The sequence below is a fragment of the Gekko japonicus genome, unplaced genomic scaffold (genome assembly GCF_001447785.1).
Source record: "Gekko japonicus isolate JY-2015 unplaced genomic scaffold, Gekko_japonicus_V1.1 scaffold302, whole genome shotgun sequence".
In the NCBI taxonomy this organism is placed as follows: domain Eukaryota; kingdom Metazoa; phylum Chordata; class Lepidosauria; order Squamata; family Gekkonidae; genus Gekko; species Gekko japonicus.
The window spans coordinates 723819-739396 of record NW_015170283.1 but is presented as its reverse complement, the minus strand read 5'-3'; the positions used below and the strand labels follow the sequence as shown (position 1 = coordinate 739396).

General features: G+C 42.3%; 1 protein-coding gene across 1 annotated transcript in view; it reads right to left on the bottom strand.

The window, feature by feature from the left end:
* Positions 1 to 1151: 1151 nt before the first annotated feature.
* IRS1 (insulin receptor substrate 1) overlaps positions 1152 to 15578 on the bottom strand; it is a 77656-nt gene continuing 63229 nt past the window's right edge. Inside the window, exon 2 of the mRNA XM_015417840.1 lies at positions 1152 to 2127. The gene's annotated coding sequence lies outside the window, so the exon portion shown is untranslated. The remainder of the gene's footprint in view (positions 2128 to 15578) is intronic.

The following is a 15578-nucleotide window of genomic DNA, read 5'->3' as shown; positions in this document are numbered from 1 at the left end:
GAATTCTCTTTCCTTCCCAAGGTACAAAGGGAAGGTACATATGCTAGTGTAATTCTATCCTTGTAAAGGTTATGGTAAAGTCCCATTAGTGTTACTGATGACTGCAAACTGCTTAGAGTGAGGTAATGGGGGCAAAGGAGCATGTTCTGTCCGGCTGCATGAAAACTGAAGGTATCAATTTGACCATGTGATAATGTGTATTTTTTACTCCCACTACTCTACTATATCTGAAATAGTAATTCTAAAGTATTGCTAAGTCTGCTGACCACAAAAGAACAAGGAGGATATGGGTAGAGGAACAAACAATCTGCAGTATGTCTCAAAAGATTAGAAGTGTATCTGCTTTGCTGGCTGAGATGTAGAAGTTAGCCTTGGGATATGTAACCAAGTGCAGTTTGCACGTGTAAAAAGTTGTTTGTGTAGGGGTGTAAAAGTTATACTCTGGGCTCCATTAAAATCGGAGCAGAATGGGCGAAGCTGATTTGCCTTTCTGTATCCCCTTATTCCTGAAGAGGGGAAGAAAGACTGAATTTATACCCCACCCTTCACTACCTTTAGGAGTCTTAAAGCAGCTTACAAACTCCTTTCCCTTCCCCTCCCAACAACAGACACCCTGTGAGGTAGGTGGGGCTGAGAGAGCTCTGACAGAAACTGCTCTTTCAAGAACAGCTCTGACAGAACTACAGCTTGCCAAAGATCATCCAGCAGCTGCAAGTGGAGGAGTGGGGAATCAAACCTGGTTCTCCCAGATTAAGAGTCCACACACACAACCACTACACCAAACTGGAATAGTCTTTTCTATTCAACTGAGTCCCTCGCCTGTGTGTGTGTTAATTGGAACGCAGATTAGAGTCCACACACTTAACCACTACACCAAACTGGAATAAAGTCTTTTCTATTCAACTGAGTCCCTCGCCTGTGTGTGTGTGTGTTAATTGGAACGACACATGCCAGGTTAATGGCCCATTTTGGCAACAGTATCAGATTCAAAAGATACCTTGCCTAACAACTGAGAAGACTTCAAAAGCATAAAGCAGAAATGACTTTTTAAAATAATTAATAGGAGCAATAATGATAAAACAGTATCTAGTTTATTATGTATAGAAAGAGATTTCCAGAATTTACAAACACCCACATATTTCATTCCAGGGATATTTTAATTTGAAAAGTTCACCCACGTTTTGTTTGCTTTACTTTCCTTCTTCTTACAATATATACAATGGAAGACTTTGATTTATTTTTCTGATGTTTTGTAAGTTCCTGTGCAACCAACAGTTTCGAATTCACACTTGTAAGTATCATGCACAGTAAAAAATTGACTTTTCATGAATACAGCCTAATGTTTTACAGGTAGAGTAAAAAATATGATTCTTTTTCTTTTTGAAAGAACTCAGCTCAACCTCAGGGTTATTTTACAAATGATGACATCAGTAAATATGACTGTACAATCCAGATCCATGGGCCACTGATTCATATTATATTATATTCTGAATTATAATCTTTAAAAGAACAGTACTCTACTCTATTGTTAATCATCTTGATTTAAGCAGTTTCCCCCACCCCAGCCCCACTCTGTTTACAACAGAATATAGTATACCTCAGTTCCACATCAAAAAAAGATGTGCTGTAGGAAAAAGTTACATTTTTAATTAAAAAAGTACATGTATAAATCAAAAAAACCCTATGTTAAATATTTAATACTCTTCAACCAACATTAACAGTTTGGATGTAATAATTTACACTGATGATTTGTCATACAGGTTTTTCAGCAGCAAATTAAATTTCATGTCTTAATGTCAATGTGCTAGTAATATACCCATTCTCACCATATTACAGTGGTGGGCACATGAGTTCATTGTAGCCAGCTAAGTCTTTATGGTAGAGGAGGAAATAATTGCAGGCTTGTTGTCCAGGTGTCACAGTGCTTTTGCTTGGCACACACAAGAAAAATGTGCAGTTCAGTCAACTAAGTCCTGAGGTTTGTGTAAAGTAAACAAATTGAACTGGATGCATCATACCCATCTACTGAGGAAGAAGATGCGAGGTCCTAGTTGTGATACACAAAACAGAGTCTGGATACCCATGAGTTCAAAGAAGGATTTTTCTGAGGTCATAGAGGTCGTTGTTCTGAGAACAGAAAAAGAAAGAAAATGATATATTTAAAACAAAAAGGATTATAATTTCTGTGTTTTCTTAAACAAACTAGAGAAATAGAGTAAGGTAGCACTTTCTACTGAAAACCAAACAAACAAAATACAAATTGCTGAAATATGTTCCGCAGCACCACAAATAACACTACTTGCTACAATAATCACAAAACCTTTTTGCAACCGACTGGAACACACAACTGCACCAAAGCAGCTGAGGATGACTTCTGTTATTGGGCGGGGGATATGGGCTGGGGGTTTTTCCCCCCTCAGCCAGAAAGAAACCACCTTTAGCAGCTTTTCTGTCCAAGGCCTCCTGTTATTCCTCAAGAAAAACAAGCACTCTGCAGGAGGTGCAAAGGATTCAACCACCTCTCCCTTTTCTTGGTCTTCCACTCCATCAGAACTGCAGCCACTCACTACCCCTTTATCTTGTAAAAGAGGCCCTCCTAGGGGAAATCAAAATGCTGTTCTGTCCTAATTGGCTCTTCTAAACTGTAGAACAAAGTTTGAGTTCAGTGGCACCTTTAAGACCAACAAAGTTTTATTCAAAGTATAAGCTTTTGTGTGTAAGCACACTTCATCAGACACAATGAAATGAAATCTTCTCAAGCCCCACTTACAGGAAAAATAGGGTGGGGGGGACCCATTAGGAAGGGCCAGTCACAACCAAGATGCATATGTAGGGCTGAAATTGGATCAGGTGGCCAGTAAGATCAATGCATGGCAGCAAATTAGCACATAAATGCAAGGGTTAACAAAGAGATGTGAGAACGAAGGTGGAGTCCATCGGCACCCCCAAGACAAAACCGAGTTCAACCCTGGGTACATGCCAGAACATAAACTCAGCTTGTGCACATTTCTTCACATACATTGAAACAGATTTCCTCAAATATTACATGCAGGTGTGGGGGGGGGGGGGGGTTATTTGCCAGGAAGAGCTAATTAGAGTCAAGATGCATAAGTAACAGAGCAATAAATACAGATAAGACTGGAACAACACATTTCGTAGGACATGTAAATAGCAGCACATTGGCATACAGATAATAAGGGAGTTAACAACAGATGTGAGAACCAACTTGGCCTGACTAAGACCAACAAAGTTTAATTTCTGGGTATAAGTAAGAACTGAGTGACTTAGCATGTGTAGTGAGATAAGAAGTCGATATCTCTGTTAAGCCCTGGGGGTCCCGTTGTCCTGAGTTTTGTAATAACTTGGAATTCAGCAATCTCCCATCCCACTATTTTTGAAATTCCTTTGCAATAAAACAGCCCCCACTAGAACCTCCCCCCTGGGAGGCTGAAATGCTCTCTTACAGGTTTCTCAGTTTTGTGATAAGAATATAAGAGAAGCCAATGTTGGATCAGGCCAATGGCCCATCTAGTCCAATACTCTGTCACACAGTGGCCAAAAATACCAGGTGCCATCAGGAGGTCCAGCAGTAGGGCCAGGACACTAGAAGCCCTCCCACTGTTGCCCCCCCCCCCAAGCACCAAGAATACAGTGCATCACTTGCCCAAGCCTGAAAGTTCCTATTTACCTTGTGGCTAATAGCCACTAATGGACTTCTGCTCCATATGCTTATCTAATTCCCTCTTGAAGCTGCCCATGCTTGTAGCCACCACCACCTCCTGTGGCAGTGAATTCCATGTGTTAATCACACTTTGGGTGAAGAAGTACTTCCTTTTATCTGTTCAAACTGACTGCTCAGCAATTTCATTGAGTGCCCATGAGTTCTTGTATTGTGAGAAAGGATTCTAAATATCAGATTGGTGTCCATTTATCCTTTGGCATAGGGTTTGACCTGTTTGTCCTATGTAGAGAACTGAAGGGCATTGTTGGCATTCAATGACATATACAATGTTAGAAGATGAGCAGGTGAATAAGCATGAGATGCAGTGGCCGATGCTGTTAGGTCCAGTGATCGTGTTGTCTGGGTGTATGCGCCAGCAAAGTTAGCATCTGGATTTATTGCAAGCTCTGGTACCAGTTTCTTTTTTTCCTTTTATTTTTAAAAAATGTAATGTTCAAATTAGATGCTCTTAAAGGTGCCACTGGACTCAAACCTCTCTCAGCTTTCTCACTGTCTTAATACACAGTCCATATATTACATCAATGGAGGGGGAAGAGAGGAGATTTTGCTTTGCGATGCACAGAAGCAAATGCTTTCACTACATTTCCTAAACAGCAAGATTTGAGTCCAGCAGCCCCTTAAAAACCAACATGATCTCCAAGGTGTAAGCTTTTGAGAGTCAAAGCTCAAGTAGGAATGGCGATCCCTGAGCCATTATACCTCCATTCCTACTTGCATCTGATGAAGGGAGCTTTGACTCTTATACCCTAGAAGTCTTATAGATCTTCAAGGGGCTACTGGACTCAAATCTTGTTCTTCCACTGAAGACCAACATGGCTACCTACCTAGAACTATGTATCCTGAAGTTTTCTGGCCATTAACAATCCCAGAGAAATTATTCTGCCGCAATAGCTAATGATATACTAGGATGACAAATGAAAAGATGGACCATTCTGTCTAATCTAGGAAGCAGAAAAAGTGATAATGCCTTTCCATTTTGATCACTGATTTAAAAAAAAACCTGATTACTTATAACCATATTCCCCAAATTTGTCTGACAGAGGTCGTGATCACACACAGAATTAGCCACGCCATAGGCACGAATGCCGGGCGGATTTTAAGGGTGCGATCACACGAGAACATCTTCCAAGTGTCCTGCACCCATCAGCAACCTGTTTTGCTCCACTGCAGAAGCAGGGTAAAAGACACTAGGGAAAGTTCGGTAGCAAACAGGTTGCTACGGGCCAGGAATGGACTTTCCCTGTGTGATCACTCCAGTGCGCTCCCATGGCGTCATGATGGTCTGATCAGGCCATCCCGACTCCATGCAGTTGTTTCCCCCCCCATTTCGGTATGTGCATCATTGTACACTGCATAGGGAGCATTCAGTGCGGAGATGCAAATCATTGATCCCTTGTTGAAGAGCACTGAAAACATGCGGCAAAAATCCCACCCGATTCACCCACGGTTGCGTCTGATCACACAGTGGCGGGCTGCCTCCCTAAGGACTGTGTGATCGCACAACTGCGGGTCAAATTCCTCCGGAGGGAATAGCCTCGCTTCCCCCCCGGTTTATCTTGCATGTGTGACCGCAACCAGAGATGTGAAAAACCCAATGCTAAAATGCCTATGACAATACACCCTTTTTTGTTCTGTCAACAGCTTTTAACGTTTTGTCTTTAATATGTTGTAATTCTCAATTAAATCAAATTTATATTACACCAAAGACTTCAAAGTATAAGATATGTGTCTATTTTTTATATTACAAATTGCTTGCTCCTAGAAGTTAGTCAAGTAATCTATTATTCACCCTTTAATAAAAAGTTGTGACTTTCCACAGGGATACTGAAAGACTGAGAGGGCCTGTGCATTAATTGCCCAAGAAACAGAATTTATTTTGTGTGGTCCTTCATGTGAACGAGAAGCCTATCCTTGCAAATGTGTGTTATGCTATGAAAATTCCCTGGAGAATTCCCTCACAGCTCTCTTACATACTTTAAACTGTCTTATGAACTCTTACTTCAAATCTACTGGAAAGTTCCTACTGGAATATCTGTATGCAGCTGGGCCTAAAATTAGTATCACACACTTTTTATTAAAAGGGCTAGTGACAAAGAAAGAAATTGCCTCATTTAATCTGGGAAGGGCTGAGGTGCACATGGTTTGTTTTTCGTCTTCATATCTGGCTGTCGTCCAGAAGGGCTGAATGAACAGCTTAGTGCAGGAACAAACTGTACCCTGCAGAATGGTCACATGCTCTAACCTGCGATGGATATACAATCAAAGAAATGGAGGGGGAAAATATACAAGTCAGCTACATATGTCAAATCTTGTTGCTTTACTTTAAATAGATACTTTAAATAGTATGGCTGCAGCCAGACTTCCCTCCCCCGTATCTCAGGATTCTCTAGGAACCCCCCTCCACATAACTTTTTATTATATTTTTATTGATATCTGTATCAGCTTTAAATTTCTGTCTAACAATTAAGACTGTTAACCAAAAGTGTTTGAAAATCATAAGAAACTAGTGCTGATTTGATTTCTCCACAAGTATGCATAGGATACAGCTCTTTAAAAAAGTAAAAAACTAAGTGCAACCATGATTCCTGGGTTAGGACGGGAAACCTAGATCTGTTGCATCTATCATAATTTGTTACACTGGTTTTCTGGATTGGTAATATAACATTACATAGCCCTCTATGAATATCTGTCTGACCAGGAAGATCTAGTTTATTTAATGCTACAGCATTAGAAATGATATATAGAACTGAGATATTACACAGAAGTCAGGTCTTTGAGTGATCAAATATTCCACGAGACAGATCTAGCGAAGGGCTGGAGAAGGCCTTGTGCTGATAACTTGAGATGGCAGTCTAAACCAAAAGATGGCAGCAAGTACAGATTGTAATTCATAAGTATATAAATACCAGTTAACCAAGATGGCAGCAAGTACAGATTGTAATTAATAAGTATACAAATACCAGTTAACCATACAAATAGCCAGTAACCATAGTGGTCACTTCCACACATTCTGCCCCCCCAGTGTCCTCAGGTCTTGCCACATTTTCTTATGTAAGGATGTGTTCAGACGGCTCTTTAGATCCACATGAGGCACGGGTGCCTCATGGATTTAAATGTAATGTCCAGACATCAACATCTGGGAAACGTCCGTCTTCCGTGAGCATCCTGTTTTGCCGCACCTCGGAGCCGTACTAAAAAGATACTACTTTAAACCTGGAGCTTTCGGTTCCAACGGGCCACTCGCGGACTTTCCCCCATCTGATCATTCCAGCGCTCAATTAAAAATGTCGTCAGACCATCCCGAACGGGCGCCATTTTAAAAAAATCTTGATTCTGCGCATGCGTGGATAAACAAGGCCGTGATATCATGCCTATGTGCATGCGCAACAAGTTTTTAAAAAAACCCCACCGTGCATGCCTCCTTCAGTGGATGCCATCTAGACAATCCACAGTGGAAGCAGCACGCGGTAAGGCGATTCCTCCAGGGGATGTCTGGTCGTACAAGGATAGATTTAAAAGATCGGGATCAAATTTGAGCCGGCATAATGGTGGGATTAGCTGTCCATCTGAACGCACCCTAAGTCACTTTCCAAGGGGAGAAAATGGGATGAAGGCTTGAGCCCTGCCTATATTAAATGACAAGCTGTCTACATGCTGATAAGTGTTGGACAAAGTGGGCAAGTCTCTGTCACTATCAGCAGACTTTGAAGAAATAAATTTATCACTTGGGCAGAATGAGATCATACAGTATGTGCAGAGATTTCTAGTACAAATTGGTTCAGGTGACAAAGAACAAAGTATTCTAACCTACACTATGCAAGAAGATTGCATTATCCTGCACTGCGGACAGTAACTTTCAACATAATGGGACAACATCTCTTCAAAATCCTCCCCCTAACTCCTTGCTGTGCAATAGACTGATGTGATCTTGTCATTGCATATGTGTAATCACTCATTAATATGCAAGCCATTTTTTTCACTAACGGTACAGGAACCATTATTAATTGTTTATATACAGAACCAGATATGCCTGCAGACTGTAGCATGGACAAAAAGAAATACCGAATGCATGGGGGCAACTCCATGTTTAGTGTCCATACAGAGAAAAAATCGGCAGTATGACAAGACTATTAAATATTAGCAAGGAAAATAATACCTTGGATCCAATGGGTTGAGACCAGTGTTCCCTCTAAGCCGAGTTAGTGTGAGCTAGCTCACAGTTTTTTAGCCTCCGGCTCACACATTTTGGTCTTTGCTCAGGAAGGACGGCTCCAAAGGAAACTAATGTATGCAGTAGCCAAACAGCTCGCTCATGACTTTAATGCCAGTAGCTCACAAAGTAGAATTTTTGCTCACCAGACTCCACAGCTTAGAGGGAACGTTGGTTGAGACCCAGTGTGGTGCAGTGGTTAGAATATCAAACTAGGATATGGAAGATTCAAGTTTGAATCCCTGCTTTGCCATGCAAGCTTTCTGGATGACGCTGGGTTCACATACTCCCAGACTAGCCTACCTCACAGGGTTGTTGTGGGGATAAAATGGAGGAGAGTAGAACAATGAAAGCCACTATGGGACCCCATTGGGGAGAAAGGCAGGGTATTAATGAAGTAAATACATAAATAAAGGTGGCCCTCTGCATGAGGAAGGCATGTTCTGTTCTCAGAAGAAATTATTTACGCCTCATGCTAGAATGTTGTGCAAGAAAACTAGACCTAACTTCACAAATGTACCTTGCTTGTGCTAGAGACTGCACAAAAGCTTTCACAATCTCTTGCATAAGCAGAGCCATAAAAAACCCCCTGCTTATTAGGAAGAATATCTATCTATTATAGCACGATGTGAGCTTCTCTGGTAGTGTCTGTGAAACTATTTTCTTCCTGCTCATAGTTCTTTGGATCCAGCCACAAAGTGGCATAAATTTTAGACTATATATGAAACCATCTATTGTTTTAATGTTTATTGCTTTATATTGTCACTGCCCAACTTGGGTACAGAAATGCTTGGGACAAAAACTGCCATATATCTGAGACAGAGATCAAGCAAGCAAGCTCTCAGATATCTGATGTCCAATAGAGAGCTACAAAACCTAATTTTGTTTTTTTATTTTTTTAAATTTTATTTTTCAAATTTTCAGTACAAAAAAAGAAAATAAAGTATACATGATAAACACTTGGTGGAGTTACGTTATACATTTTTCTCAATCCATTTGTTAACTTTTTGCCATTTTTGTTTAAACTTGCTTTCTGCTTTTCCTGATAACAACATATTCAGCTTATTCACTTCTGCTGTCTCAAAATTTTTCATAATTATTTCCTCTCTACTCGGTATTTTATCCATTTTCCAACACTTTGCAACAAGGATCCTCGATACTGTGAGTATATATAATATGATACACAATTCATTATACTTAAAACAGGGCTCTTTTTGTAGCAAGAGCTTCTTTGCATATTAGGCCACACACCCCTGATCCTCCAAGAGCCAATCCTCCAAGAGCTTACAGTAGCCCCAGTAGGAAGAGCTCTGTAAGCTCTTGGACGATTGGCTACACTAGGGGTGTGTGGCTTAATATGCAAAGGAGCTCCTGCTACAACATCTGGTGTTATATTAAGCAGGTATATTTCTGATAACAACGGTAATTCTATCTCCATGATCTCTTTTATTAGAAGCTTAATGCTTTCCCAAAATTTCTGTATCTTCTCGCATCGCCACCATATATAATACATTCCTATATTATTTCTACACCTCCAACAATTTCCAGATACATTTGTATAACATTTAAGTAGTTTATCGGGTGTCCAATGCCATCTATATAACATTTTAAATATGTTTTCCTCTAAAAAACCTAATTTTGAACAGGGTTCAGGAGTACAGATTTTAAAAATCTTCACTATGGGGCCACATACAGCTAAGGAGGATTTTTCTATACACATGTCTAAATGGTGTGGGGGGGAATTGCAAAAAAGATTGTGCTTTCACAGATATTGCAACTTGAAGCGGGAAAAAAATCTCATAATGCTTCATCAAGATCTCAGCCACCACTGGGTATGTAACAACCCAAGTAATCAGTGGCATAAATTGAGAAAACAGAATAAATCAAAGGGGGGCAAATGGTGGCAAGAAAGGAGGTAGCAGGAGAAATAAGAGGAGGTGGCAGAGGTAGCAATGAGAATTTTGGGGAGGGAGAAAGGGGCATGGGAAATGGGAAAAAATGGGGAGATAAAGAGGGGGAAGCAGGGACCAGTGGAGGATGAGATTTCCCTTCCCCTGAAAGTTACTCACAGGTCCCCTGCTTCCGCAGGCCCTTTCTGCAGGCATATTTACCCCACAGTTTCTGCACAACCGATTCTGTTCGCATTTACTTTGGATCCAGTGCTGGCAATTCTGCACCTCTGGATTTTCCCCCAGAAGTTGCAAAATATGCAGATCATGAATTCTGCATCTACAACCAAAACCTGCATTTTTTGCTTAACTGTGGTTAACGTCACTTGTGACCTGTGGGGGGTTGGCATCCAATAGCCAACGACTTGGTCGGGTGCGTGTGCAAGGAATGGGGCACACCACATCTTCCTCTTTCCTCTCCCTCCAGCTTTCCTACCCCCTTCAGTTCACAACCGCTGGGCTACTCTTTTGTCCCTCTTCCCCTACACCTCATTCAGAGCACCCGCAAGAAGCCACGCAGAGCTATTTGTAGCTGCAGGGAACCCTCCCCTGCTGCTCCGGCCCTGGTGGGTCTTCCTGGCCACAGAGAGCTCCAGGTCTTAACCAAGGAGCCTTGGGAGTGGGAATGATTTGATGCCCCCCCGTTCTCCCCCCCCCGCGGCTCTCCAGCACCGCTGACTGCACTTCGCACAGAGCATGGTGATTCACTTGTTTTTTGTTTTAAATTTGTTATTTTAGGAGATGCCATCTCACAAGCTATTTTGGTCAACTGAAGCATTACATGAGGAAATGTTTTCAAACCTTTCCCATCTCAGTGTCAGTTTTATTCCGTACTAACGATCGCCCCTTTTATTTTTGTTTGTTTGTCCATCTCCGTTCCATCCTTCACTCCATTTAAATCCTCCTTGTTCAGTTGAATGAAACTGTCACAGGGAAACAGCCACCGACTTGGCTGAGCCAGTGCGCAAGTGATGGGGCACACCGCAGCCTCCCCTTTCTCTCCTTCTCGCTCCCCCACTCCCAGGGCTACTCTGGGCATAGGCGACCACAGAGGGACGCCACTTAGGAAGCTGGATGGTCTGTCAGTCTGCAATGGCAGTGTCTGCAGTGGTTGCCGGAGCGGGGGGGGATGGGGTTCCTGGGGGGGGGGGGGAGAAATCTTTCCAGCAGAAACACTTCCAAAAAGCAGAGTTTTTCAACTTGCTGGAAGGAGTTAAATTAAGAACATAAGAACATAAGAGACGCCAATGTTGGATCAGGCCAAAGGCCCATCCAGTCCAACACTCTGTGTCACACAGTGGCCAGAAATACCAGTGCCATCAGGAGGTCCAGCAGTGGGGCCAGGACATTAGAAGCCCTCCCACTGTTGACCCCCCCCCAAGCACCAAGAAGACAGAGCATCACTTGCCCCAGAGCCCCTAGCTATACCTTGTGGCTAATAGCCACTGATGGACCTCTGCTCCATATGCTTATCTAATTCCCTTTTGAAGCCGTCCATGCTTGTAGCACCCACCACTTCCTGTGGCAGTGAATTCCATGTGTTAATCACTCTTTGGGTGAAGAAGTACTTCCTTTTATCCGTTCTAACCCGACCGCTCTGCAGTTTCATGGAGTGCCCACGAGTTCTTGTATTGTGAGAAAGGGAGAAAAGTACCTCTTTCTTTACCTGCTCTTTCCCATGCATAATCTTATAAACCTCGATCATGTCACCCCTCAGTCGTCTTTTCTCCAAGCTAAAGAGCCCTAAGCGCTTTAACCTTTCCTCATAGGGAAAGTGTTCCAACCCTTTTATCATTCGAGTTGCCCTTTTCTGCACTTTTTCCAAAGCTATAATATCCTTTTTAAGGTGTGGTGACCAGAACTGCACACAGTATTCCAAATGAGGTCTCACCATTGATTTATATAGGGGCATTATTATATTGGCTGATCTGTTTTCAATACCCTTCCTAATAATCCCCAGCATAGCATTGGCCTTCTTTATTGCAGTCACACACTGTCTCGACATTTTCAGTGAGTTATCCACTACAACTCCAAGATCTCTCTCTTGCTCAGTCTCTGCCAGTTCAGACCCCATCAATGTGTATTTATATTTAGGATTTTTGGCTCCAATGTGCATCACCTTGCACTTGGCCACATTGAACCCCATTTGCCATGTTGACGCCCACTCGTCCATCCTTGACAGATCCCCTTGGAGTGCCTCACAATCCTCACTGGTTTTCACCACCCTGAACAACTTTGTATCATCCGCAAATTTAGCCACTTCACTGCTTACTCCCATTAGAGGTATCAAACATTTGTTACGAAGGCCAGATCTGACATAAATGTCGTGTTGTTGGGCCGGGCCATGTGTGCCACCACAGATACAAACTTTATAAAGATGATTTCAGATGCCGAATGGCAATAGCAAGCTTGATTGAATTAGGTGTGATATACAGAGGGGTAGTGGGCACAGAGTTATCAGCGTTGGTAATGAGACAGGAAACCTAGATCTTAGTTTGGTCAAGGAGGATTTTTTTTTTTTTTTGTCAAGGAGGATTCAGTCCAGGAGGATGCAAAGAATAAACATGTCTAAATGGTCAACCCCCCCTACCACAAATTTTGGTCAACCCCCCCTGCCACAAATTTTGTTAGTCTTTATGGTGCTATTGGACTCTTGCTCTTTTCTGCTGCTACAGAAAGACTAACATGGGTATCCATCTTGATCTGTCTGAAGTGAGCAGTGTCTCACAAAAGCTCATACCTTACCACAGTTTTTTTAGTCTTTAAGGTGCTACTGGACTCTTAGTCTTTCTACTGCTATTAGAAACCACAACATTCAAAAACCAGTGGGGGAACATTTTAACCTTGCAGGATACTCAGTTGCTGGCCTAAGAGTAGCAGTTTCAGAGGGAGATTAGAATGAGAGACTGTTGAATTGCAACTGATAATGAAGATAAAGAAAATGCATCCTCCTGAACTAAATTGAGATCTAAGTTTCTTCTCTCTTTACCAATGCCTGCTATTGTCATTTTGGGTCTGAAATCACTTCCGTCTCGAAGATATAAGGACAGATGGACTCACATTCTAGCTGCATCTGAAGAAGTGAGCAGTGACTCATGAAAGCTCATGCCCTGCCACCAATTTTTCTAGTTGTTAAGGTGGTACTAGACTCTTGCTCCCTTCCACTAATAAAGACTGCAAGTTGTGCTGTTAGATTTCTTCCCCTCACATCTGTTAGAACTGGAGAGGGAGATATCTCTCTCCTGCTCTCTCTGGCTCTTTCACTCCCTTTCCCCCCCAAAAAATGTGCACTCATACAAAAAGCTTATACCTGGAATAAAACTTCATTGATCCACAGGAGTCCACCTCTCTCTCTCTGGCTCTTGCCCTTCCCTTCCCTTCTCTTCCCTTCCAAAGGAGGAGGGGAGGGAGGAGCCCTCAGCCAATTGAGGGAAGGGAGGCTTGGCTTTCTTCTCTCCTCTGTGAAACAGAAAGCAGGAGAGAAGAGAGCTGGGCAAAAGCAAGCTGTGATGCAGGAACAAGGAAGCAAGAACAGGAAATAGGAAGCAGACAAGAGCCAATTGCTTGCGGGCTGGATAGGAGCTCTGCAGGGGCCCATTCCAGCTCACAGGCTGCATGTTTGACGCCCCTGAGTTAAATAAAAAATAGATGTTTCACTCTCTTCCTCCTTCTGCCTCCAGCTCCGTATCAAAGCCTATGGGGGGGGGGACGCAGCTCCCAGCAATGGGAAGCAGCACTGCGGGTATGGAGAACCAGTTTCTCCCCATGAAATCTGCTCCTGCTTTCCCTCCAAAAGTAACTCAAAGGGGTGGGGAGACAGATTTAAGCCCATCTACACTGCTGATTGCCTCCCTGCACCAGGTGCAACCAGCACAGGTGACCTCAGAGCCTTGGCAATTTTACAGAATGCAGACAGCTGTTTGGCTTTTGTACCTGTACCCTTGCCTCCTGTGACTGCATCTCGTGGCCTCTGGTACCTGCAAACATGAAAGTCTTTGGGGAACCTCTTGAAAAACAAGCTCCCATTCAAAGCATGCACTACACCCACACACTACTTTCCCTTCAGTTGCAAACACAACAAAGGACTCCCCAGGAGGATGCAGAAGGGGGGTGGGCTGAGGAGTCGCCTCCGAGGGGGCCGGAAAAGCAGCAGGGGAAGGAAATAAGGAGAAATGTTTCTGCATTCCAATTACTCCAGTGAGGGCGCGGGGAGGATAAAATTTTTGGTAAAACAGCATTCAGAAAACCCAGGGGAACTGCGGAGCGACACCAAACTGAGAGCTGAGCAATGCAGAATTAAAAAATAACCCCAGGGGAATGCAGGGCAAAACCAGGAGGCAATGCAAAAATAAAAATATATCATGAAGTGAAAGCAGAAGACAATGCAAAATTTGCCATGAAGCAGAATAGCTGGGAGTGCAGGGGAAAACCCGGTGCAGAAAGGGCCACAGTTTATTCAATAAGGGGGGAAATCAGATGTGGACTTTTTCTGAATGCTAAATATAGAAAATGTTTCTAGCAGCATTTAATTTGAGCTTGTCAAAATTGCTAGACAGCAGTATCCTACAATTTAAACAGCACTTCTCATTCACAAGCACAATACAGCATTCAAACAGCAATATTACATGACCTTACAAACATTTGATATGATATCAACCGGCAATGGATGAGGAGGAAAAACTGAACTGAAAATTTCAGACTTCTGAACAAAGTGAGTCCAAGTTTCTTCTCAACTCTGGTTCTAACAAAGCACAGGAGGCCTAAGCAACAGCATGGCCATAAATTATTAATTTCCTCTCCTCGGTAAAAGTAAGATTATTTTTAGATTCCGTCCTCCTTTTCCTATTTTTTAGATTTCATGTTTTGACACACTTTCGACATATTAGAGGATGATACAATTAAAATTAAGTTCTTTGAAGTAGCCCTGATTTAAAAATTAAGCACATGCTTAACTCTTCCCTATTAACAAAGACTGCAGAGTGAAATGTTTGTATATTTGCTTATATTTGTTTATAAAAATATATTAGTGTAGATTTTATGAGACTGTATGCTCCACACTCATGCGTATGAGCCAGATGGCCCTGTCTATTGGGTTGTGGCGAGTTTGCCCTAGTTTATACATATGGAAAGGTCTGGATTCTGAAGATAGTGTCTAGAAGATGTATGAAAGCTTTTTTATAGCTCAGAGTGAATGGAGCTTTCTTGGAGCTACCTGAACACTCTAAGCCATGGCAGATGTGGAGGAGGATCATTTTCAGCACAAAACAATTTTCTTGGATCCACCCAAAATCGAGCCAGTTTTTAACATCTGTGACATGAGGAGAGCAAGAATCACTTATAATGGTAGGAATAGGCTTACAACAAAACACAGTAACAAGAAACTCTTTAAAATGCATCTTCCTCTTTTTTCTTCTTTATTAGGGCGGACTACACAGCCCTAATAAAGAGGCCTCCTTGTACATACAGAATGCTTTTTAACCAGGTGAAAGGTGCAAAATTACAGCTTGGAAATGGACACCCAGTTACAATTTCTTTAAAAATGCCCTGCCCTATTATAAGAAGTTGGCTAAGTTTAGAGGAGAGTGCCTTTCAGTTTTAAGTCAGTATTTGGATACTTCCATTGTTTCTTATCAACAAAGACCAGTGTTTCCTTAACAACGCACAGAACTTTGCAGAG